Source organism: Protopterus annectens, chromosome 8.part0 (assembly GCF_019279795.1).
Source record: "Protopterus annectens isolate FY-2018-M chromosome 8.part0, PAN1.0, whole genome shotgun sequence".
Classification (NCBI taxonomy): domain Eukaryota; kingdom Metazoa; phylum Chordata; order Ceratodontiformes; family Protopteridae; genus Protopterus; species Protopterus annectens.
Genome location: NC_056741.1, coordinates 817,821,534 through 817,846,672, shown reverse-complemented (window position 1 = coordinate 817,846,672; position 25,139 = coordinate 817,821,534). Strand labels below are relative to the sequence as shown.

General features: G+C 46.6%; 1 protein-coding gene across 1 annotated transcript in view; it reads left to right on the top strand.

The window, feature by feature from the left end:
• The window catches only part of SUV39H1 (SUV39H1 histone lysine methyltransferase), a 478,717-nt gene that overhangs the window by 105,157 nt on the left and 348,421 nt on the right, over positions 1-25,139 (top strand). The gene's annotated exons all lie outside the window — the stretch shown is intronic.

Sequence of the window (25,139 nt, the reverse complement as noted above, 5' to 3'; positions counted from 1 at the left end):
CTCTTCAGGCTGCATAAAATTTACCAGAGCCAAACCTTACTGCAGACAAATTCTGCAGGAATAGGATATACCCTGCAGATGGTAACTTCAACTTTGATCAAGAATTGATCAGACTGTGAGGAGCACCTCTGGCAGATGTTTGCCTCATTTCAGAGTAGGCCGCTGAGGAAATTCTGCTCCCAGATTCCTTGCAGGCATGCCTGGAAGACGCACGCAGTGCATTCTTTCTTATTCATATGGATTGGTGTGTTCTGTATGCCTTTCCACTGCTTTACTAGGATTCTTCCAAAAATTTAGAACAACTTCAATAATTGTTTGCTCCCCTTTGCTCAAGGCAATGGTGTTTCTCCTTTTCAATCTGGCCTTGCACCAAGCTTTCTCTTAGTGTGGATACTCTCTCGCAAGGCAGAGAGAGTTTGCACCCTAGTCTGGAAACTCTTCAACTAACTGCCTGGATGATGGAATGTTGGTACCTTTTAGGCACCTCCTTTTCTGAAGACTTGCAGCAGGTACTAAACGAATCAAGAGAATCTGCTAAAAGAAAAATGTGTGCAAGTGGAAAAGGTTTTGTATTTGGTGCAACTCAAAGAACCAGGACCCTTTTCAGGCCCAGTTGCCTCTGGGCCTTGATTGTATGGGTTACTGTCAAGTGGCTTGTCCTACTCCTCTGTCATGGTACATTTGGTTGCCGTGTCTGCCCTTGGATCCCTCTTTCTAGAGATGCTCCATTTTTTTTTTTTTTTTAAATGGGTCTTACATACCCACCCAGGAATCTGTTGCTTTTTTCTTCTGATCTCATTTTGGTGCTTGAAAAGATTTGTTGTCATTTGAAGCAGCTTGTGAGGCTGATAATGTGATTCTTAACATAAAACACTTATTGCTTCGGTAGCTTCTAAGTATCGGAAGTAGCACTTATGGCGCATCACCCCTACCTCATTTTTCACAAGGGCAGGGTTTCTGTGAGAAGAAATCGAGCATAAAAGTAGGAAGTCTTCTCGAAGTTTACTTTAAGGCAGACCAAAGAACAAGGAGAGAGAATTCTTCACTCTGGATGTACACAGCACAGATACTACACAGACAAAATTCTACCTTTCAGGAACAACAGTTCCTCTTGTACGAAGGTAAGAGAAAAAGGACGAACTGTGACAAACTTGCCTATTTCTGGATGGTTGTCTTGTGGTTTTACTGTTTGTTGTACTCTCCATAATAAGCCACTTCCAGGCAGGATTACAGCTCCTTCAATAAAGGCACTGGCTTCTTCAGGGCTTTTTGGGAAGGGGTGGACTGTAGAGTCAGCAAATTGGGCCTCTGCACTTTCGTAAAGGTATGTACAGTCAACTGGATTTCTTTTCCAGGTTCAGAACAGACGCTCTTAATTTATTATTGGCCTCCTCCCTGTTTACCATAGTTTACTCAGTAGTATAATCTGCTTGTGTAGCTTGAGCAACCACTGTGTTGATTCATGTATTTAATGTAGTAAGTTGTGTAAGTAAACTTTAACCATAGCAATAGATTTTGTAATAGATCACTGCTGAAGTAGCCATCTCTCCAGCTCCCTTGTCTGCCTGGTTATTTTGTGTTGCCAGGGTTTGCTTGTTTTCACCCCTTTTTGTATATAGCTTTAGCTGTAATTTTTATAGTACAAGCTTTCAGGGCTCTTGTCTCCTTCCTAGACTAAAAAAAATGCTTTGAAGAGTTTTGGTGCTCTGACTGCCTTTTTATGGAGTGCCCTGTTTGGTTCTGACAGTTGGAGCACCTGAAGCATGCCCAAAGCTCTCTGAAGCTGGCCTGTGTAGGGGTAAGACATATATAGCTTAGGCTACTGCAATGACTATCCATAAGAACATCAACTGTTATAAGTTTACTTAAAACTGTACTTTCCTGGAGACTTCCTTGTTGAGATAACAAAGATGACTGATTAAGCTTATATGTAATCTGTTGCGCCACCTGTTCCTCTAGCCTTGGCATAATTAAGCCTTCTAGAAAAATCACAGATGGAAATATTTATGGGTTTCCATATTCCTCTGCTCTGCTCTATACAAATTTTTATATGTTCTTCTTTCGGCTTTTCCCGGTTAGGGGGTCGCCACAGCGGAACTCCGGTCCGCTAATGATTGGCAGTAGATTTTTATGGTGCTGAGGAATTTCCAAAATATCTCTAAAGCATATGTAGGACTTCTGGTTACTTTTCTTGATAATAGGCCCCCAAGTTTGGTGATTTTAACTTTCTTTTGCCTATAGTTATTATGCTGAAATTTTTGTGCTCTTGAGTTTTTATCAATAGTTGTTTCACAGCAGTCTTTCTAAGCTCCTCCGTATTATCCAAAAGCTCTTTTGTTTCCTTCCCTTACTCAAACCCTCTAAATCCTATTGCTACTTTTCCACGTATTTCGTCCCTGTTTTAAACTCCATTTTAATGTTATCCCATTCATTAGCAATATTTACTGGAGAAATTTCTATCTGCTTGACAAAGCTCAAATTATTTCCAGTACCCATTTAATTTGCTCCCTTTAACAGGTGAATGGTAAAAGCACTAGTGTCAGTTTTACTTCATTACCTTGTATCTTTATATTCTGTAAATGGTGCATGATCTGAAATGGGTACCGGATGTGTGTCAAGGTATTCTGTAAATGGTGCATGATCTGAAATGGGTACCGGATGTGTGTCAAGGCTTTCAATTAAGTACACATGATCATGTGAAATAATTTTATCTGGCCTAGTGCCAGTTATTGTATGTTGGAGAATAATTAAATTTTGTCTCTGTTCCCAGTATTGAATTCCATTTTCCATAACATAATATTCTTGTATATTGCTTCAGAAATCTACTGTCTTTTATTTTCCATTCTAGATCTGCTTTATCCATCCTCTAGTCCTCCCCCCATTATCAGCTTTCACCAGGAAATGTTTTTGTCTTGATAGTTTTAGCTAAAACATAAATACATCCCCCTCCCTACCAATAACCCCTTTTTCCCACAAGCCTGTATTTTTCCAATCATTATTGGAATCCGTCCAGCATTTAGTATCACTCCTTTTCCTTTGTCCTGATATCCTGTTTGACTGTAGGGTTGCCACTTTTTAACTAGGCCAAAGTGAGACATGGGGATGTGGCCAGCAGGACAGGGGGTGTGACTAATGACACTAGCCACACCCCCACCAAATGTGTTAAAGGAGATGCAGTATTACAGTTAAGAGTAAAACATTGTAACATTACAGCATATTTAAAACTCACAAACTATTTAAATGAAGTGAAGCATTACTGCAAAAAAACACATTACTCAGTTGCAACAGTAAGTAAACTTTTAAAGAAATAAAAAAAACACACTACTCATTAAACAAACACTTGTTTATTTAAAAAGAAAGTTAAAAAAAAATTCATAAACCAACCATGACTGTTCTGAAAGAAAACTAAAAAATCTACATACCACACACACAAGCCAAGTGTAAAATTAAAAAAAAGCTAAAGCAAAGAAAAACACAAAACTATACTGCACCTTAGTACTACATACTGCACACTAGTACACTAAATCACTTCTTTTTTTAAAAAAGTGTATTTTGAATTTGATTTTATGGCTTGAAGAAGGGCCCGGTTTGAAACAATATTGGAATAAGTCACTACATTTCATCCGGTAATTTACAGTCATTATTAGTTTGGCTTTTAACAAGTCTACACTACATTGGTTTTGCACATCTGTGCATTTACCTTTCACCAAAGAATTTTTTTATGCAAATGCATTTGATGTCAGTATAGATAATACCCTAGCAATTACCGGATATAGTGCAGTCAGTTCAGGCCCTTCTCTGAAAAGCTTCAGCCACTTTTCTCCTGGGGCCAAGCTTGTCTTGCATAACTGTTCGAGAAAGGGCCTAATTGCTAAGTAGTCCCTGAAAAGATAGTCTTCATCAACATCCTGTAAACTCTGGGCAGTTGTCACATTGAGTATGTCACTGAAAGCAAAGGGCTTAGTTAGACATAATTTAGATAGTGTAAACAAGTAGTTGTTTTCAGTATAATCAAACCACTGTTCCAAGTACTTCACTGCTGTCTCCAAGAACACAATGAAGTCTCCCTTTAGTTTGTTAGCAGAAGTGCTGTCTAATGTGTTCATAAGTGCCCTAAATTTCCCTGCAAAGAAAGCCCCTTCAGCTTTTGCCTGCAGTTTTTGCTTTAGGAGACCATTACATAAAAGTTTTCCATGGCAGTAAGCACTGATTTGTCTAATGTATTTATATGTTCATTAAAATCGACAAGAGCAGCATAAAGTGCAAATAGTACTAGGGCAGCGTAGGCAATGCATTCTCACCATGCTCATTAGCTGAAAAGTACTGCCATATCTGCTGGGGAGGTCTCCTCTTCTCCCTGGGAGATGAAATACGACTGGAGCACTGGGAAATTTTTCACTACTTTTTCAATGGCTGGCAATAGTGACAGCCACCTTGTTGGCACATGTCTTAACATACTCTGATTCCATGCATGCCACAAAACTCAAAGAAGTCTTTCAAGTCTCTGGTCCTTGTGGCAGAACCCGAGAAATGGCTGAAAAGTTTCATTACAAATACTTCCACATCGTACAGTAGTTGTGCTGCAGCTTTTTTGGCTGCATTGTGAATGATGTGGGCAACACAGCCTTCTGGAGTGATGGACACTTATTTTAATCTGGTATACACACTGGATTTCTTCCCATAGTTCACACTGGCATTATCAGCCTCATATGCTGAAATGCTGTTCCACAGCAAGGAGTGCCCGTTCCATAATGTTCGAAATTTGCTGTGATATAGCCTGTGCAGATTCATCAGGATCTTCATAGAAGTTCAAAAAGCCATTCACTACCCCTTTAGAAAAATACCTCAAGTGGAAATAATTTTATGTTCCCCTTTTTGGAAGCATCTGATGAAATTGCAAATGAAGTGCCTGGTTTTTGAAGGTCATGCAGGAGGCATTCCAATGAGTGTGGTCCCAAAATATTTTCAACTATGGCTTCAGCCTTGGTTCTTCCACAAGATAGTTTCTTTGTGATGTCTGAGTCACTGTACAACTGGCTGGCCAACTTTACTGCACAGTCCAAGCTGTTATAGAAAATATTGTGCTTAACAGCATGGAACACCTCTGAGGCTTCTACTGCAATGATCCTAAGTTCTGGTCCCTCAGTGTTTGTGTTCCTTGCCCACTGGATTTAGCTTGAAGAATAGCAGTCTTATGTTCAGTTGCCTCATGTCGTGCGACATCGTTTCTTCCACCGTGGGTCACTAGAAATTCTCTCTTGCAGAGCCTACAGAATGCTTTGACATAACTGCATCTCTCGATCTAGTCGAATTCTGTTTTCCAAACATCCTGCCACTTGCACATTTTCTTGTTGGTGGTTGACTGCGATGAAGCTGCTGCTCTCTTAATTCTTGAATCTGTACTTACCTGATATGCAACATATTTCGCAAAACTGTGTTAGTAGGGTGCAGTAACATATTGGTGCACGAATGAACTGGCTAAAAACAGTGGCACACAAAAGAACTGGCAAACACTGGCATGTAAAATCATTGGTTTGAAAGACTGGCACCCTAATAATCATAAAAACATTAGCATATGAAACATATGAAGCAGCTTAATGTTCTTTGATATAGATTCAGTGAAGACCTGAGAACGAACTGGCCTTGGCTCTAGATGATTTCCGCTTTTAAATGACGTCCCAACGACCCCATGTGCAAAAATGGGGAAAAGGGGGATGTAATGCAATCCTATCTCGCCTACATTCATAACTGATGGGCTCGGAGCCGAGAATCGGCTCCGACTCGGCCGATACACTAGCACGAAGTCTCTCATTGGCTGGGCCAACCCCCTTATCACAGGATGCACCACGCCCAACCCCCAGATCTCGTTTGCCGCTTCTGAAGTAACGACGTGGTCTCGACTTGGCTGTGGCTAAGTACCCTTCTTTTTTGGCCTTTTTGGGTCGTTTTTGCTTTTAGATTAAATATTTCATAACCAAACAGCTATTTTAATAGCTATCTTCGTCTGTACTACCTTGTGATTGGCTTTGTGTGTTTTTTGGTGTTGTGTGATTCCTTCTGTTTGGCGGGCTAGGCCCGTTTGAGTTAGAGGGCCTTTGCCCTATTTCTTGTCAAGCGTTTTAGTTAGAGCTCTTCCCTCCCTTCCCTTCCTTGTGTTTCGAGTGCTTTATGGGTCATGTCTGGCAAAGAAAAAGAGCATAAGCCATCAGGCTTTAAGCAATGTTCGAAATGTGGCTACAAAATGTCTTTAACAGATGGCCATGCCATCTGTGTTTATTGCTTAGGGGCTAAACACTTGCAAGAATCTTGCAGTGTTTGCCATGCCTTTTCCTCTCGTGTACTATAAGAGGAAAAATAAGTTGATCGTGAAAGGGTTATTAAAACCAGCCTATGAGGAAGCTTTATCTTCTTCTCCCTCTTCGAAATCGAAGAAAAAGAAGTCTTCGGCTCTGACAAGTCCGTCGGAGCCGCCGGAAAAAAGAACTAAGTCTTTGTCCTCCTCCTCGGCTCCACTGATATCGGAGCCGCAGGATAGAGGATCTATATCTGGGTCTCCTTCCTCCGCTCCATTGGTCTCGGAGCCGCAGGTGAGTGTTTCGGCTCCAGGGTCAGTTTCTTCGGCTCCTGAACCGTCTGCGCCGAAGGGGGTCTCTGTGCTAATTGAGTCTTCTTCGGCTCCGATCCTTCTGGAGCCGATTAGGAGTTGACATTCCAGCATTGCCTATTGCCTCTGAGCCGGTTCAAAGAGTTTCTCGCCCCCCCCCCCCCGTCTGTTTCCTCCAGGCTTTCAGATTCAGATTTGGATAGGGTGGTCCAGAGGCTCCTCCAGCCACCTGTCTTATCTAAATTATTTTCAGCTCCAGCCCAGTGGCCGGAGCCAACCATTTTGATTCCATTTCTTCCTCCTCCGACAACCCTGGTGTCATGAGACTGGGTTCGCAGAGTCTGGTGAGGTTCCTGAGTCTGTTCCGAGACCCACTGCTAGTCTGTCTGCACCGTCTTCAGCTCCAACCTTTTCGGTTCCTTCCAAGGGTTTCGGTTCTCTGGTGTCCTCGGCCGAGCCAGAGGGGGATTTCTCGGGGCTTCTGGTTTCGGCCCAGAGTCTCCCCCTTGGCGCCTCTGCTAGGGGGACCCCGACACCGATCATGGTCTCGCAGGCGGGCCTTTCTTCAGATTCTGGTGGACCCGCCTTCGAGGCTATGAGGAGTGCGCTAGACAAATCTCTAGTGACTTCACCTGAATCTGCGACCCCTTCCCTAGACACGGCAGCTAGAGCTTCTGGTGCCCTCCTGTCTTCGGACAGAGTGGCTCCGAGGCCTGAGGATTCCTCCATGTGTGGTCCCCCTTTTTCCGAGGAGCCTTCAGAGTCTGCCTGAAGAGCCCCCCAGGAAAAAGTTGTGCAAGAGGAAGCACATAGACTCCCCAGATGAGTCTGTCACTTCAGACACCGACCTTGATGATGCGGAAGGGTCCCCGAAGTCGTCCTCTGATGTCTCGTTCTCAGATGTCCTGGAGATCTTGAGGCAGAGGGGCGACTGGCCGTCCAAAACCCCTTCCGCAGAGGAGTCTGTCTTCCTCAAGGCCTTCGGAGCCCAACCCACCGCCTCCTGGGTGTCTCCACCCTTCGATGAATTACTGGACCTTATTTGTCGAAGGGTGTGGGAGCACCCTGACTCTGTGGAGCCAGTTCCTTCTCGCCCCAACAAATTTTTATCCGCACCCCTTGGCAAGGAGTTTCTAACCAAGGGAGTCCCAGTGGATGCTATGGTGGTGGCGTCTGCCACCCAGCAGGATGTGGCAGAGGCATCTACGTCTATCCATCCTCCTAACAAGGAGTCCAGGAGCATGGATAGGTACGGGAAGCGTACCCTGACTTCAGCGACCTTTACCCTGCGGTCGCTGAATTAATTTGTGTCATTTTATGAGGCTCCAAAGGGATCTCATAAAGGAGTTGGGAGATGCCCTGTCAGGTAACGTGCCTGAGGCATTGACTCAGTCTGTCAATGCCCAGCTGTCTACCCTTTCGTCGATTGTTAACTCGTCCATGAGGCTCATATCGGATGCAGCCGAAGGGGCGAGTAGAGCAGCGAGCTCTGGCATAGCCCTTAGGAGGCAAGCCTGGATGCGCTTGTCACTTTGCGGAGGCTTTCAAGTCTTCTTTCACAGACGCTCCATTCGACGGGTCCTCTCTCTTTGGACCCAAGGTGAAAGGCACTCACTAGATGCGAGCAGGAGGGTAAGACTTTGTCTGGCGTTGGGGCCCGTTTTTCGCTCCCTTTGAGACCTTATCCCAAGGCGCAGAGGGGAGGAAAGATGTGGTTCAGAAAGTCCCAAAAGTCTTTCCCTGCCCATCAGAGTGACCCCCCCTTCCAGAGGCAGAGGAGGGGGGAATTATTCTGGAAGACGTCGCCCTAGAGACGGCAGAGGCCCCCGTGACACAGGAGACCGCGAATCCTGTGGTTCCTCCTTCCACCGTCCCTGAGGGACTACCCGACTGTGTGTCTCCGGAGCCAGTCGGGGGTTGATTTTCGGAGCATCCAAGGGCCTGGGGTTCCATCACTCAGGATCAGTGGGTGCTTCGTATCATTGCCGGAGGTTACACCATTCCCTTTATCCATCCCCCTCCACCGTCAAGGAAAATCCCGGACGTGCCACCCAGTCAACGGGATCAAGCAGCCATAGAGGTCGCAAAGCTGCTCTGAAAGGGAGTCATCCAGCCAGTCCCCGCAGACCAGACTGGATTAGGAACTTAGTTATTTTTGGTGCCGAAAAAAAACAGGGGACTTGAGACCCATTCTGGACCTCAGCCACCTAAACCGCTTCGTAAAGAAGTCCAAGTTCCGGATGGTCACGTTGCAATCCATTTTCCCATTGCTGGAAAAAGGAGTATGGATGTGCTCAATCGATCTCAAGGACTCCTATTTATCACATCAAGATAAACAGGGCGTCCAGGATACATTTACGCTTCCGCTTAGGAGCCAGTCACTTCCAGTTCCGAGCCCTGCCCTTTGGTCTCACCACAGCCCCCAGGGTGTTTACCAAATGTCTGGCAGTGGTGACTGCTCACCTGAGACGTCTGGGATTCCAGGTGTTTCCGTATCTAGACGACTGGCTCCTCACCGCCCCCACCAGGCATCTTCTTATTCAAGCCGTGAGTGCTACCATCGAATTGGGACATCTATTAGGAATTGCATTCAACTGGGTAAAGTCTGTATTGCTGCCATCACAGCGTGTTGCCTTTATAGGCGCAGAGCTAGACTCTGTCGAGATGCGAGCATTCCTTCCAACTGAGAGGCTAAAGATACTACAGAACCAAGTCCTAGCCTTACTACCCCGAAGCAAAGCCCCAGCCAGGATAGTCCTTCAGCTTTTGGGGTCGATGGCGGCCGCCATTCTTCTGGTCCCTCTGGCAAGATTGCACATGCGAATTCTCCAATGGCTCCTGTCGACCCAGTGGTCGTACCAAGATCTGCCCTTGTCCTACCCGATTCTCATTACGGATACCTGCCGTCGAGATCTTCGTTGGTGGCTCCTCTCCTCCAACTTGAACCAGGGGCGACTCTTCTGCCCCCCTCGACCACGGACGCCTCCCAGATAGGGTGGGGGGGGGCATTATCTGGACAGGACTGTTCAAGGCACGTGGCAGGATCACGAAACCCACTTACACATCAGTGTCCTGGAGATGAGGGCAGTGCTTCTAGCGTTGCAGGCACTTCACAGCTCTCTTCCCAAGGGTACCATCGCAATCTTCTCAGACAATATGGCAGTAGTATGGTACCTGAACAAGCAGGGAGGAACCAGGTCTTATCCTCTTTGCAGAGAAGTCATGAGAGTTTGGAACTGGGCAATCGCTTCCCAGAGATTTCTAGTGGTAACGCACATTCCGGGGAAGTCCAATGTGATAGCAGACAGGCTGAGCAGAGTTATTCTGATGCCTCATGAGTGGTTCCTGAACGACAGAGTAGTGGCTCGGATCTTCTCCAAGTAGGGGTTTCCCTGTTGCGACCTTTTCGCCAGCTCCTGCAACGCGAAGTGCAGCAATTTCTTCTCCCTGATCCCCCCCCCCCCCAGGGGGGGTCACCCAGGGACGCTCTAGTCCACAATTGGCCCTCCGGTCTGCTCTACGCCTTCCCTCCAGTCCCAGTACTGTCAAAGGTGATTCAGAAGGCGATCTGCTTGGGAAGCAACATGATTTTGATTGCACCACACTGGCCCCGCCAAGTTGGCTTCCTTTCCTTCGGAAGTATGCAGTGAAGGATCCTTGGATTCTGGACCCAGCTCCAAACCTCCTGACTCTTCAGTCAGGTCAGGCCCATCCATCACTGCGAACTCTCAAGCTAACGGCTTGGCTGCTCCACTTCCGACCTTAGTCAGACAGCATATCCTTTCGCCTGAAGTGGTCCGGATTCTGTCTTCCTCTCACAGAGCTTCCACTAAGGAAATATATTCTAATAAATGGAAAAGGTTTGCCATTTGGGCCCAGCAGCACAACCTTGACCCTCTGACAGCCTCGGTGTCCACAGTATTAGATTTTTTGGCAACTCTTTTTAGACAGGGTTCCGCTGTCTCCACGCTTAAAGTCCAATTGGCAACGATTTTCTAATTATCATATTGCCTTTGAGCCTTCACTCATGAGTCATAAGTTGTGTAAGGCCTTTAAGGGAGCTTGGTTGCTTCGCCCCCCGGTGTCACAACCTGTTTTGCCATGGGATTTGAATGTAGTTTTAGGAGCCTTGATGTCTCATCCCTTCGAGCCGGCGGCCACTTGTGAGCAAAAGTTCTTATCTTGGAAGAATGCCTTCTTGGTAGCTATTACTTCAGCCAGAAGAGTTTCGGAGCTTCAAGCCCTCTCTGTTAAGCCCCCTTACCTAATCTTTCACAAAGATAGAGTATCTCTAAGACTAAACCCGTCATTTCTTCCGAAAGTTTCTTCTGCTTTTTGTCTGCAGCAATCTATAGAGCTACCAGTTTTCTTTCCAAAATTTTCCAACAAGGCAGAATACAGACTTCCATCAGTTGGATGTGCATAGACAACTGAGGTTTTACTTGGATAGGACCCAGCAGCAGAGGAAATCAGACCAGTTGTTTGTGGCCTTTGCAGATAACAGGATTGGCAAAGCAGTAACTAAGACCACTATTGCTAGATGGATTAGGGATTGTGTTTCATTTATTTATGCATCAACAGGAAGGGACCTTCATTTCCAGTTAAAGCGCATTCTACTAGGGCTATGGCTACTTCAGTGGCCTTCCACGCCAGACTGTTGGTGGATGAGATGTGCAGCGGCCACTTGGGTTTCTCCACATACTTTTATTTCTCCTTACAAGCTGGACGTGGCCTCTAGAGGTCGGGCGTCCTTTGGTTCCACAGTGCTCAGGAGTGTTTTCCAGTGAGCCTCCCAGGATCTAGGTGCTAGGGACGCTGTCCCATCAGTTATGAATGTAGGCGAGATAGGATCGCATTACATCTTTTAGTTATGTACTTAACGATAGATGTATGTGATCCATCTCGCCTACATTCGTACGTACCTGCCCTCCTTCCCCCTACCTGTTGGATCTGGAGGAAACACTATTGTACAGTTGGAGTGGCTCATGTGAGTGAGTTGTTGTGGGGCAAACTAGATCTGGGGGTTTGGGCGTGGTGCATCCTGGGATAAGGGGGTTGGCCCAGCCAATGAGAGACTTTGTGCTACTGTATCGGCCGAGTCGGAGCCGATCAGTTATGAATGTAGGCGAGATGGATCACATACATCTATCGTTATGGTAAGTACATAACTAAAAGTTTTAGATGAATACAGACACTGGCACTTGAAAGAACTGGCTACAAATACTGGCACTTGAAAGAACTGGCTTGAAAAAAACATTGGCATGCGAAAGAACTGGCTTGAAAAACATTGGCATGCGAAAGAACCGAGGAATGTAGCAGAAAATAATTGACATTACAAACCATTTGAAAAAGGTAAAATATTAAACGAGGTAATGTAGGGGGCATTTTGTCCATTGAAAACTTTTGACATTAACACAGCTCGTATAAAACTAAATGCATTATGTTAAGTTGTCTATCTCGCCTTCATTCTTGCTGGATGGGTTCGGAGCTGACCTCGGCTCCGACTCGGCCACTCTAAAAGCTCGAGAGTTGGTTCCACCGGCTCGAGGCTTCCCCTATATCCCACAATGCTAGGCGTGAGTTACCTTAGATCTCGTTTGCCGCTACAGCGATCGAGGTGTGTTTTCTACCGGCTCCAGGTTAGTGAAAGTTAGACTAGTTTAATTTCTTTAAACTTAGGCTAGTTTAGTGTAATTTTCTTTCCCCTTAGTGTAGTGGACTTATTATCCCTTACTACCTTTATCCAAGCCCCCTCCTTTTATAAAGAACATATAGTTCTTCCCTAAGGCCTTCGGGCCCTTCCTCCCTTTCCTTAGGGTGTGTATGTGTTTACTTAGGGAGTGTTTATTAACTTACCTTTAGTTTAAATAAATTTCCCTTTTAATCCTATCAGTGTAATCTGTGTGTGTGTGTTTTTGTGTGTGATTACACTTTAGGTTCCTTGAGTATGTCCAAGGATACAAAGGTCTCAGGCTTCAAGAAGTGTGACTCGTGCTGTCAGAAAATGTCTCTGACAGACGGTCACACTTCTTGTGTACTGCCTGGGACCTTTACCTGCAGGACTCTTGTGCTGTATGCCATGGCTTCAGCCCTAGAGTCCTGCAGGAGAGAAAAATAAACTCATTTTGAGGGTTTAATTAAGCCTGAAGGTTCCCTTCCTGTGTCTTCTGGGAAACCTTCTAAGGCTTCTAAGACCTCGGCTCCAGCTTCAGAGTCGAGGCCTAAGGCTCAAGCCTACTGCTTCATCGGCTCCGGCTGGAGCCGATGAGTCTTTGACTGCTGTTTGTGGTTTCCTCGGCTCGCGGAGCCGAGGCATTAGAGTCATGGGTCGGCTCGATCATACCATCGGAGCCGACATCTAGAAAGAGATCGAGGTCACCGTCCCTTGGCTCCGTTCATTCGCTCCAGTGTCTCCCCTGCTGTCTGAACGGAGCCATAGATCTCACTCCTCCAGGTCATCGAGGCTCTCAGATCACGACCTCCAGAGGGTAGTGAGTAGACTTTTGAAGTCCGAGGCACTGGCCCAAATGCTCCAGAGTCCGACTCATCAGTCGATGCCTCAGCTTGTTCCAATAAATATTCCTCCTCCGACTCCTTTGAGCTCGGGCGGCATCTCGGAACCGAGACTGTGGTAGCGTCGGAGCCGATACATTTGTCTTCGGCTCCGTCGTCGGCTCCGATTTCTTCCTTTGAAGAATCTCTGCGCCGGCTTCCCTCGTCGGCTCGAGGGTGAGTGGCATCGGACCCTTGTCCGACCCCCTCTCCTCTCGGTGCTTCGGCGCTGGTGAGTTCGGCTCAGACATCGGCCTCGAGCCATCTCTGTCGGTGCCGAGGGAGGTTCTCAGCTTCTCGGGCGGGGACCTCTGGCTCTGCCTGACAGGGGTGCATTCGAGGTCATGCGGAGTGTGTTGGAACCTTGTTCGACTCCACAGTCGGCTCCGTCCGCCCCTCCCACTTCGGTGCCTTTGGTTATGTGGACTCACTCCCTCATCCCAGACCGCAGAGAGCAAGCTCCTCAAGAATCCCCTGTGGGGATCTCATCCTCTTCCGAAGCCTCTCCTGAATTGGCAGGAGCCCCTAGGAAGAGAAAGTGTAAGAGGAAGCACTTAGACTCACCTGAGTCTATCACCTCTGACACAGATTTAGAGGATTCGAGGGTTCCCCACGTTCCCCTTCTGAAGATGTCTCTTTCGCAGACATTCTAGAGATCCTGAAACAGAGGGGAAATTGGCCAGACCTTAACCCTTCGGAGGATGAATCTGTGTATCTTGAGGCGTTTGGCTCTCGCCCTTCCACCTCCTGGGTGCCCCCCCCCCCCTTTGATTCCCTCATGCAGGTGGTTGCAAAGAAGGCCTGGACGGCTCCTGATTCAGTGGACCCTACCCCCAGGAGACCCTCCAAATTTATAACAGCACCAACTGACAAGCAATTTCTGACAAAAGGTGTTTCTGTGGATGCTATGGTGGTAGCTGCTGCCACCAAGAAGGAACTAGCTGATCCTTCGGTGCCTGTCCATCTACCTAACAAGGAATCCAGGTCTATGGACAGGTACGGGAAGCGGATGTTCTCGTCAGCGACCTTTGCAATGCGTTAAGCTGAACTACCTATGCCATTTTACTCGTCTTCAAAGGGACTTGATCAAGGAAGCGAGTGATATGTTGAAGGATCCTACAGCTGAGGGTTTTCAGGACAAGATGAACACTCAGCTGGCTACCCTGAACTCCATAGCTAGCTCCTCCATGCGCCTACTTTCTTATGCGGCTGATGGAGCGAGCAGGGCCGCAGGGACAGGTGTGGCCTTACGCAGGCACGCCTGGATGCGGTTATGCAACTTTGCGGACCCCTTTAAAACGTCTTTCACTAATTCCCTGTTTGATGGATATCTCTTTTTGGTCCTCAAGTGAAAGAAACCTTGACTAGGTGCGAGACTGATGGCAAGACTCTTTCTGCCGTCGGAGTCCGTTTTTCTACTCCTCCTAGGCCTTACCCCAAAGGCCAGAAAAGTGGAAAAATGTGGTTCCGCAAACAATCTCAAGGGACTTCGCCTGACGCACAAAGTCGGTTCCCCGCCAGAGGCAGAGGGGGGAACAACAATGGTAGACGTCGCCCTAGAGGCAGGGGGGGTCCGCAGAACCAGGGCAATCGGGAAGTCTTCTCTGATAAGCCCTTTCAGCATCCCTGAGGTGTTGCCCGACTGCCTACCTTCGGAGGCAGTCGGGGGAAGATTGTCACTGTACCCAGAAGCCTGGCTATCCCTGACTCAAGACAAATGGGTACAGTCCATCATTTCCTAGGGCTATTCCATTCCCTTCTTTCGCATTCCAAACCAATCAAAAAAATCCCTTCCAGATGTTCCACCCGCTCAAAGGGATCTTGCAGCTTTGGAAATTTCAAAGCTGCTTGCAAAAGAGCAATTCAGCCAGTTCCAGCAGACCAGCAAGGATCCGGAATCTACTCCAGGTTCTTTTTAGTTCCAAAGAAAACAGGGGACTGGAGACCAATTTTGGATCTCAGTATCTTGAACAAGTCAGTCAAGAAAACAAGATTTCGGATGGTCACGCTGCAGTCCATCCTTCCCCTTTTGGGAAAGGGAAGCTGGATGTGCTCTATAGATCTTCAGGATGCGTACTATCACATAAAAATGAAAAGACGCTCCAGAAGATTCCTCCGCTTCAGGCTGGGAACCAGTCATTTTCAATTCAGGGCCCTGCCCTTTGGTCTCACCACTGCCCCCCGGGTGTTTACCAAATGCATGGCAGTGGTAGCTTCTCACCTGAGACGACAAGGATTCCAGGTGTTTCCATATTTGGACGACTGGCTCCTTACAGCTCCCACCAAGCATCTTCTTCTAATGGCCAGGGACTACACCTTTCGCACTTGTCGAAATTTAAGCATTTCAATAAATTTCGAAAAGTCTGTTTTGTCGCCTTGTCATACTATTACCTTAATAGGTGCAAATCTAGACACGATCAACATGTCTGCGAGACTAACAGATCAGAGAATAACAGACATACACAAAATGGTCTCGCTCCTCTTCAGCAGCAACAGAATCAAAGCCAAGTTAGTTCTGAAAGTGTTGGGGATTATGGCGGCTGCCATACCTCTGCTTCCATTAGCCAGATTCCACATGAGAATCCTTCAATGGATGCTCTTCACGCAATGGTCGTACCAGCAACTTCCAATGTCTCACACCATTATGATCACGCAAACATGCAGAAATCATCTTCTGTGGTGGATGTCTTCCCCTCAGCTCTTATTGGGAAGACCCTTTGTTCCTTCCTCCGGTTGCTACTCTGACAACGGACGCCTCCCTGATCGGGTGGGGGGGGCATTATCAGGGCAGAACTGTCCAGGGCACATGGCAACCAGACGAATGCCACTTGCACATAAATGTTCTAGAGATGAGAGCAGTGCTTTTAGCGTTGCAAGCCCTTCAAGACTCTCTTCCCTTGGGAACGATAGCAATCCAGACGGACAATATGTCTGTAGTGTGGTATATCAACAAACAAGGCGGAACCAGGTCCTACCCCTGTGTCGAGAAGCACTCAGACTGTGGCAATGGGCGATTTCTTCTCAGCGTTTTCTGATAGCAACGCACATCCCGGGAAGTCCAATCAAATCAAGGACAAGTTGAGCAGAGCTATCCTCATGCCTCACGAGTGGTCTCTGAAAGACTCTGTTGTGAGAGAAATTTTTCTCAAGTGGGGCCAGCCTTGCTGCGACCTTTTTGCTACTCCCCAAAACAGCAAGTGCAGAGATTTTTTCACCCTATTCCCGTTACCAGGCCAACCCAGCAGAGACGCTCTAGTCCAAGTTTGGCCCCGGGGACTTCTGTATGCATTTCCCCCTTCCCACTAATCTCTCAAGTAATACAGAAAGCTATCGCTCAGAAGGCTTCATTGATCCTCATTGCTCCGTACTGGCTTCGACAGGTTTGGTTCCCCTTTCTACATCAGTTTCTGTCGGAGCGACCTTGGCATCTGGACCTAGTTCCAGATCTTTTGATCCATCAGTCGGGTCAGTTTCATCACTCCCTTCCCTCTCTGAACCTCACTGCTTGGTTCCTCCAATTCCAACTTTAGCCAGGCTTCCTCAAATATCTCACTCTGTTCGAGATATTTTGATAGCTTCCCATAAATCTTCCACTCTAAAGATTTATTTGAGTAAGTGGAAACGTTTCGCCTATTGGGCTCAAGGAAGGGACATAGATCCTTTCACTGCTTCCATCCAAATTGTCCTTGATTTTCTAGCTGAACTCTTCCATGCAGGTTCATCTCCTTCTACTCTTAAAGTTCAATTGGCAGCTATTTCTAACTTTCATGTGGGCATTTCAGATTCTGCCATCATGTCCCACAAGCTTTGCAAAGCCTTTTTGAAGGGAGTTTTTCTACTCAGACCTCCGGTAAGAAATCCTCCTCCTCCTTGGGACCTAAATTTAGTTCTCAGTTCTTTAATTCTCTCTCCTTTCGAACCTGCATCCTCCTGTTCTTTAAAATTACTATCATGGAAGACTCTCTTTCTAGTAGCTATTACTTCAGCTAGAAGAGTTTCAGAACTTCATGCACTCAGCTGTCGACCTCCTTATCTGTTGTTCCATAAGGACAGAGTATCTTCTGAACCAACCCATCCTTTTTACCTAAAATAGCTTCCACGGCTAACCTAAATCAAAGCATTGACCTCCGGTGTTTTTCCAGAATATTCTAACAGATCTGAACAAAGATTGCATTGGCTAGATGTTCATCGTCAATTAAGGTACTATTTGGATAGAACAAAACAATTCAGAAAATCTGACCAGCTGTTCGTCTCTTATGCAGAAGGCAGAAAGGGACTTTCAGTTTCAAAGGTATCATTATCCAGATGGCTAACATCTCTGATTTCCCTTGTTTATGAAATTAGACACCAAAAGCTGCCTAGCAAACCTAAAGCCCATTCTACCAGAGCTTTGGCTACTTCTATAGCCTTCCAAGATAGACTGCCTATTGACACCATTTGTGCAGCGGCTACTTGGGCTACTCCTCACACTTTCATTTCTCATTATAAGTTGGATTTAGCCTCTAGACATAGAGCTAACTTTGGTTCCACTGTTCTCAAGAGTCTGTTCCGTTAGGCCACCGGGACAAGGTGCTAGGGGCGGTCCCATCCAGCAAGAATGAAGGCGAGATAGACAACTTAACATATAGAAGTTATGTTCTTACCATAACGTTCCATGTTAGTTGTCTTTTTCGCCTTCTTCTTGCGTCCCACCCTCCTTCCCCCTGGCCTGGACAGACCTGGAGGAGTTTTGATTGTGACCTCTCTTTCTACCACCTCTTTACTTTAGGTATATTCTCTGCTGTGCATATTTCCTGGATCAGGATGTAGGTCACCCTTCTCTTCTCCCTTGTTTATAGAAGTGGACTTTGTTACTACTAATTTTACTACTATTATAGGCTGGGCCTAGCTTACAAACGAGATCTGAGGTAACTCACGCCTAGCATTGTGGGATATAGGGGGAGCCTCGAGCCGGTGGAACCAACTCTCGAGCTTTTAGAGTGGCCGAGTCGGAGCCGAGGTCGGCTCCGAACCCATCCAGCAAGAAGAAGGCGAGAAGAAGACAACTAACATGGAACGTTATGGTAAGAACATAACTTCTATATTTTTACCGCCGAACATACCCCCCCACCCACTCCTCAAGAAAATAGTTAAACATGTTTTCACTGTACCAAAAAAAAAACACTAAAATGAATGAGAATGCACAGCGGATACCATAGACCAGATTTAGGTTTTGACCACAGCAGTTAAAAGAAATAAATGTATAGCACTAATTTACATAGTGCAGTGATCTATTAACGAACATGCCCAACAGCACCACTGGCTGTAATCGGATTATAATGAAAGCAGTACATTGTAAATTTTTCGAAGTCCTTAAAAACAAACTACAGACTTTGCTACTTATAAAAGCAAGCTATTCAGTAACTACGACATGGTTTAGCACAATCGCAAATGCACTGCATTAACTTTTGAGCATGCATCCACAAAGAAGAAAAAAAAAAAAAGAAAGGAAAAAGTTTGTAAATATTTTACCTTTTAAAAATACTTCTTGCAAGAGCATCTAAAATAAACAACAATGTACGGCAGACTCCATGGACCCCTTTTACCTCAAAACATACCAATTGAGTAATTTACCCAGCACAGCGATGCAATAAACAGGCCAAAGCAAAATTGACACACCCATATTCACACATTACAAGCAAAGCAGGACATTTTAACCTTATTAAAAGCAGCATAAAAAATAAAATGCACACCTTTACAACTATAAATGAAAACTATCTTGAAACCGCTTCGGCAAGTTAACAACATATACCTACTAGAATAATAAATGTACTGCGTTGACTATTAACATTCCCCCTCAAAAGGTAGACTTGTACCACATGCACATTGACTTGCAAGAACTAACAGGAAAAATTACTCACAGTATATCCTAACTTCCTGAAAACAGCATTAAATTGCACACACTTCCACACAAAAAAGTGCAAACTGTGCTCGAACATTTTCTATCTGCAAACAGAAAGTACCCTGAAAAAGCTACGACAATAGAAATACAGCACACTGCATTTATATTTAAGACTGCCCTCCACCAGAAATAAACAAAACATCTAATGTTAATCTTCTTCCCCTTCATCACCGATGGGTTCGGTTCCCAGCCCTCTGAACCGTGTCGGCCAAATACCAAGCTTGCGTTCACCAAAAAACTCTTGAGCTAAGTTGCTACCCAGAATGCCCTTCTCCCAACTATCTTAGATCTCGTTTGCCGCATAGCTATTCAGCCGCGTTTCATCGAGCTCTCCAGCTAAGTGAAATATTTTGATAGTGTTTGGATTTTTGTCACTACTAGAAGAGTATACCCATTTCTTTTCTCATTAACCTCCATATAGCCTAATCTTCTCTGTCTAGCTCTACCCGTTGGGTAATCCTTTACCATTGTTGGTAACAGTCTTCTGCCGTTGTGGTATCTCTTGATACCATCGCTGGTATCTTCCTTTGTGTGTGTGTGTGTGTGTGTGTGTGTGTGTGTGTGTGTGTGTGTGTGTGTGTGTGTGTGTGTGTGTTTTGATGAGTATATCCGATTAAAAAATGATAAACTCCCCAACAGTGATAGTCATGATGACTGCATTTATTGTCTGGGGCGTTTCACATTTATCTGTGGAACCTCCCTGTCAGATATGTCAGAATTTTAGTCAGCGGACGCTGAACGAATGTAAAAATGTTAATCTTGAAAGACCTTCTACCTACTCCTTTCGCAGAGACTATTTCTGTGTTGGATGCTTCAACCCCTCCAGTTGCACAAAAAACAGCCACATTCTGATCCCTCCTCACCTTCTGGTGACTGAGGTAAGACTTCTAAGCATAAGGCCCACAAGACTTCATCGGAGCACAGAGCCCTTTCTTCGGCTCTTGACTGCTATGGATTTGACTTTTGTTCTGACGTCTATTGGGATGCCTTCTACCGTTCCAGTGGCAACTAGTGCCTTGGTGCCAAAGCTAACTCTGGCACCGACTGGACTATGGCACTGTCCTTAATTGCTCCAGCTCCACCTTCGGTGCCGACTTCTCAGGAACTGATACCGGTCATTACGAGTGCCCCGTTGGCACAGACTATATCCTCGCCATTGCTAGTGGTCTCAAAACTTGAGACCATGGTGCCATTTTTCTCAGACACTAAGGACCCAATACTCACCTTCTCTGGACCCGTATGCAGGACATGCTTATAGCCCCCTTCTTGGACCGACCAGATTCACCTTCAGGAGTATCCAGTAGGTCCACCAGGAGCCTATCCGAACATGATGTGGTGCGCTTGTTGGATCAGCTGTTGACAGCCAGAGGGATACCTTATGGGTCTAAGACTCGTCCCCATTTGGGACTGGGCGCTGTCCTTCCCAGTACTCCCACATATTCCTCCTCCTTCAGAACTCCTGGTACCGAAGCTCTCAGAACCATCCCTTCCTCCATCTCTGGGTTGGGGGGGGGGGGACTCCTCAGTTTAGGGCACGGCATTGAGTACCTTATCTGTGCTGTCCTCTGCTCCAGGAATTTCACGGGCTCCGATCTGGTGGGAGGCTCCATCTCTGGGAACGGGTCCGACATTGCAAGGTTTGACCCCGGTTCTGAGGCTGTCTTACTCTGTTCCGGGCTCCCACTTTTTGGGCGGGCCTGCTTTCCAGATGATGGAGAGAGTGCTTGCCACCGGAGGCACTCCACCAATGTCAGAACTCCCTTCTGCTCCCTCTGAGCTGCAGCTACCATGGGCCACCTCCCCGGGACACCAAGGGGAAAAGCCTCGGGATATCCCTGTCCGGGATGCCCCTTCCTCCAATTCTTCCTTAGAAACTCCCACTGAGGAACCTCCTTGGAGGAAATAGTGCAAAAGGAAGCACATAACTCGCCTGAAGAGTCGCTGACTGAAGACACTGATTACGATGATGTGGGGGGGGGGTCCCCATGGTCACTCCCAGATATCCTATTTGGAGACATCCTTGAAATATTAAAACAGAGGGGTTGCTGGAAGCCCTCTAACCCCTTCTCAGATGAATCCGTATTCCTGCAGGCTTTTCGCTCCCGGCCTTCTACCTCTTTGGTGACCCCACCTGCAAACGAGCTGGTACAACTGATCGTGCAGCATGCCTGGTGGAATCCTGACTCCATAGAGGCTATCCCGAGGAGACCTGATAAAATATCCCCCAAGGAGCACCCACACTGGTCTGAGGGGTTGCCAGTTGACGCGATGGTTGTGGCGGCGCCCACAAAAAAGGACCTGGCAGAAGAACGTCCTACTGTTCACCAGCCTAACAGAGTCTCGGGCGGTGGACAGACTGGGGAAGTGAGTTTTTGCTTCAGTGACCTTTGCTGTTGGGTAATGAGAGCACTGATAAAACCAAGTACCAAAGATGATCTGAACAGGCTGAAGAAAATCTTTATTGAATTCCAAATAGAATTGCGAAAGTAGTAAGTTGTGGTAAGTGCTTTCGTTTGGCTATGCCAAACTTACTCAAACAAAAATACCGTCATTTCCTGCCGATTTTGGGGTTGGTCACTTTAAGAAGGGTGAAATGAACTAATTGTTATAATGTATTCATACCGCTGTGTTTTATTTAACCAGCAGGAAATTACGGTATTTTTGTTTGAAGTTTGGCATAGCCAAACGAAAGCGCTTACCACAACTGTTTTTATACTACTTCGCAATTCTATTTGGAATTCAATAAAGATTTTCTTCAGCCTGCTCTTTGCTGTTAGGTCCCTGAATTACCTGGCACATTTTACGAGGCTCCAAAGAGATCTAATCACTGAGTTTTCTGGAACTCTCGCTGGTAAAGTTTCTGATTAGGTGCGAGATAGGGTTGCCTCTCAATTTGCCACCCTTGAGTCCATATCCAACTCGTCCATGAGGTTGCTGTCTCGCGCAGCCGAAGGGATGTCTAGAGCTGTGGGTGCAGGCATTGTTATGAGGTGTCATGTTTTGATGCGCATATGTGACCTTGCGGATTCCTTCAAGTCCTCCTTTTTGAACACCCAATTGAGCCTTCAGCCTTGTTTAGCTCCAAAGTGAAAGACACTCTAGCCAGGTGTGAACAAGATGGAAAGACCCTGTCTGCCATTGGCCTGTGTTATTCCAAACCTCAACGTTGCTATTCCAGGAACCAGAGGAGTGGGAAAATCTGGCATAAATCGCAGGGCCCTTTTCGGAACGCACGTGGCGAGGATTCCCCCAGAGGCAGAGGGTGTAACAATGGTGGAAGATGCCCATTCAGGGGCAGAAGGGGTCCACGGAACCGAGATTCCTTCTCTGAGCAGTCTTGTCAGTGCTCCTGAAGCATTGCCCAATTGCTTTCCTCTGAAAGCATTCGGGGGGGGGTTCTCTGCACCAAGCTGCATGGCACTCTATTAATGATCTATGGGTGCAGAGCATAATCTCCAGAGGCTACTACATCCCTCTGTCCTCCCCTCCCAAAAACTGTCCCGATGTTCCACCCCACCAAATGGAAGAAGCATCTTTAGAAATATTGAAGCAATGTCAAAAAAAAAGTCGTCCAGCCAGTCCCTGCAGGCCATTGTGGATCAGGGTTTTACTCGGGATTCTTTTTAGTGTAAAAAAAGACCAGGGACTGGAGACCCATCTTGGATCTCAGCAACTTAAAACAAATCAGTTGTTCAAACCAAATTCCGCATGGTTATTCAGTCCATCCTCCCCTTTCTGAGGGAGGATGTTTGGATGTGCTCTGTAGACCTCCAGGATGCGTATTACCACATCAAAATAGACAAGCGCTCCAGGAGTCTACTTCACTTCCGGCTAGGAGCCGATCACTATCAATTTCGTGCACTGCCATTCAGTCTCTTGACGACCCCTAAAGTGTTCACGAAATGCTTAGCAGTGGTAACAGCTCATCTGAGACTTCGCGGATTCCAGGTGTTTCCATATTTGGACGATTGGCTCCTCTCCGCCCCCGCCCCAACCAAGCATTTCCTGACAAAGGCTCTCCTATACATCCTCTCTCTGGTGGAGTCCCTAGGCATAACTGTACACTGGGAAAAATTCAACCTAAACCCCACTCAGCAACTGGAATTTATAGGGGCAGTACTCAACACTCGTTCTTGTCTGGTATCTCTTCCAGCCCACAGACTCCAGAGACTAAGATCGCAAGTGCATGTGATACTCTGTCAAACGAGTGTGTTAGCAAGGGAAGGCCTTCAAGCGCTGGGGTCCATGGCTGCAGCCATCTCTGTAAGTTCCCCTTGCGAGGTTACATATGGGGATTTTACAATGGCTCCTCCTGACATGGTGGTCTGCAAACATTCACCCTCTAGACACGCAGATTCTCATAACCAGTTTGTGCAAGCAGGACCTTCTTTGGTGGATGAGGCTAAAAGTGGAATTGTGGTGTCGTCCCTTTCAGTCCCCTCAGCCCTGCGCCACGGTGACAACAGACGCTTCCCTGATAGGGTGGGGGGGCCATTTTCAGGGAAAGACGGTCCAAGGCGCGTGGTCGAAGTTAGAGGCCGTTGCAAGCACTCTGCCCTCTCCTCCCTACTGGAACTATTGTGATTCAGACAATATGTCAGTAGTCTGGTACATCAACAAACGAGGAACCAAGTCGTGCCCCCTGTGCCAGGAGGCCATAAGAATTTGGCAATGAGCGATAGGTTCCAACCGTTTCTGATGGCAACGCATACCCCGGGGAAGTCCAACATGATCGCGGACAGGCTGAGCAGGTGTGTTCTGCTTCCCCACGAGTGGTCTCTCAATCCCAAGATAGAGGTGGAGATTTTCAGCCATTGGGGGCCAGCCTTGCTGCAACCTTTTTGCTTCTCCCACGAACAACAAATGCAGCAGCTACTTCCCCTGGAGGGTGAGTCACCGAGAGACTCTCTGTCCTACGATTGTCCCACAGGTCTGCTATACGCCTACTCTGATTCCCTCGATACCTCTATTTCTAAAGAAAGCAATTCGGTTGAGATGCAAGGTAATCCTCATTGCTCCATTCTGGCCCAGTCAAGTGTGGTTCCCCTTTCTCCGGCCTCACCTGATGCAGCCTCCATGGATTCTGGATGCCCATCCGGACCTAATTTCTCACCCCCAAGGGTTGACACAACCAAACTTGTCCACACTCAAGCTGACAGCTTGACTGCTCCACTTCAGTAGTCGCCAGGCAAGCCCTGCCTTCTAAAGTTAGTGATATTATTCTGGCCTCTCACAAACCATCCACCAGGAAACTTTACAGAGATAAATGGAAAAGTTTTCTTCCTGGTCTGTAGAACGAGAGTTGGGCCCCTTTTCAGCCACTACCCTTTTTATCCTTCAATAGTTGTCTGAACTTTTCGAGCATGGAGTGTCTGCATCTGCTATAAGAGTTCATTTAGCAGCAATTTCCATTTTTCACAACAGTTGACAAGGCACACCTGTGATGTCCACTCAACTTTGTAAAACCTTTCTTAAGGGAGTGTTCCTCAGTAGACCTTCACTCAAATGCCCGTTAGAAACATGGAATTTATCACTTGTACTGCAGGCCTTGTCTTAGCCCCCCTTACCTTGCTGCCAAATTTTTGTCTTTGAAATCTCTCATCACTTCTGCCAGAAGGGTTTCAGAACTACAGGCCCTGTGTCAATAGGGCTGATCTCCTATTTCGTAAAGAAAGAGCATCTCTACACACTAATCCATCCTTCCTGTCTAAAGTGGTGTCTGAATTTTCTATGAACCAGTCCATTGAACTCCGTGTTTTTCCCCAATATTTTTTAACAAAGGTGAATACTGTATCTGAAGTAGGAACTTCATTTGTCAACAACCTTTGGGATACGGATCCGATCACTGATCCGAGCCGGCAACTTTTACCACAGCATAGATCTGAGCTCCTAGCTCCTCCCTTTACCCATAATCCCCTGCCAACCCTAACTGACCTCAGATCTAGTTTGCCGCGCTTCAAGCCTACAAGCTGGATTTCAAGCTCCTGGTAGTTCAGTGAATTTATGAGAAAAAAAACTTGATTTTTTAGTACCTTCTCTGTG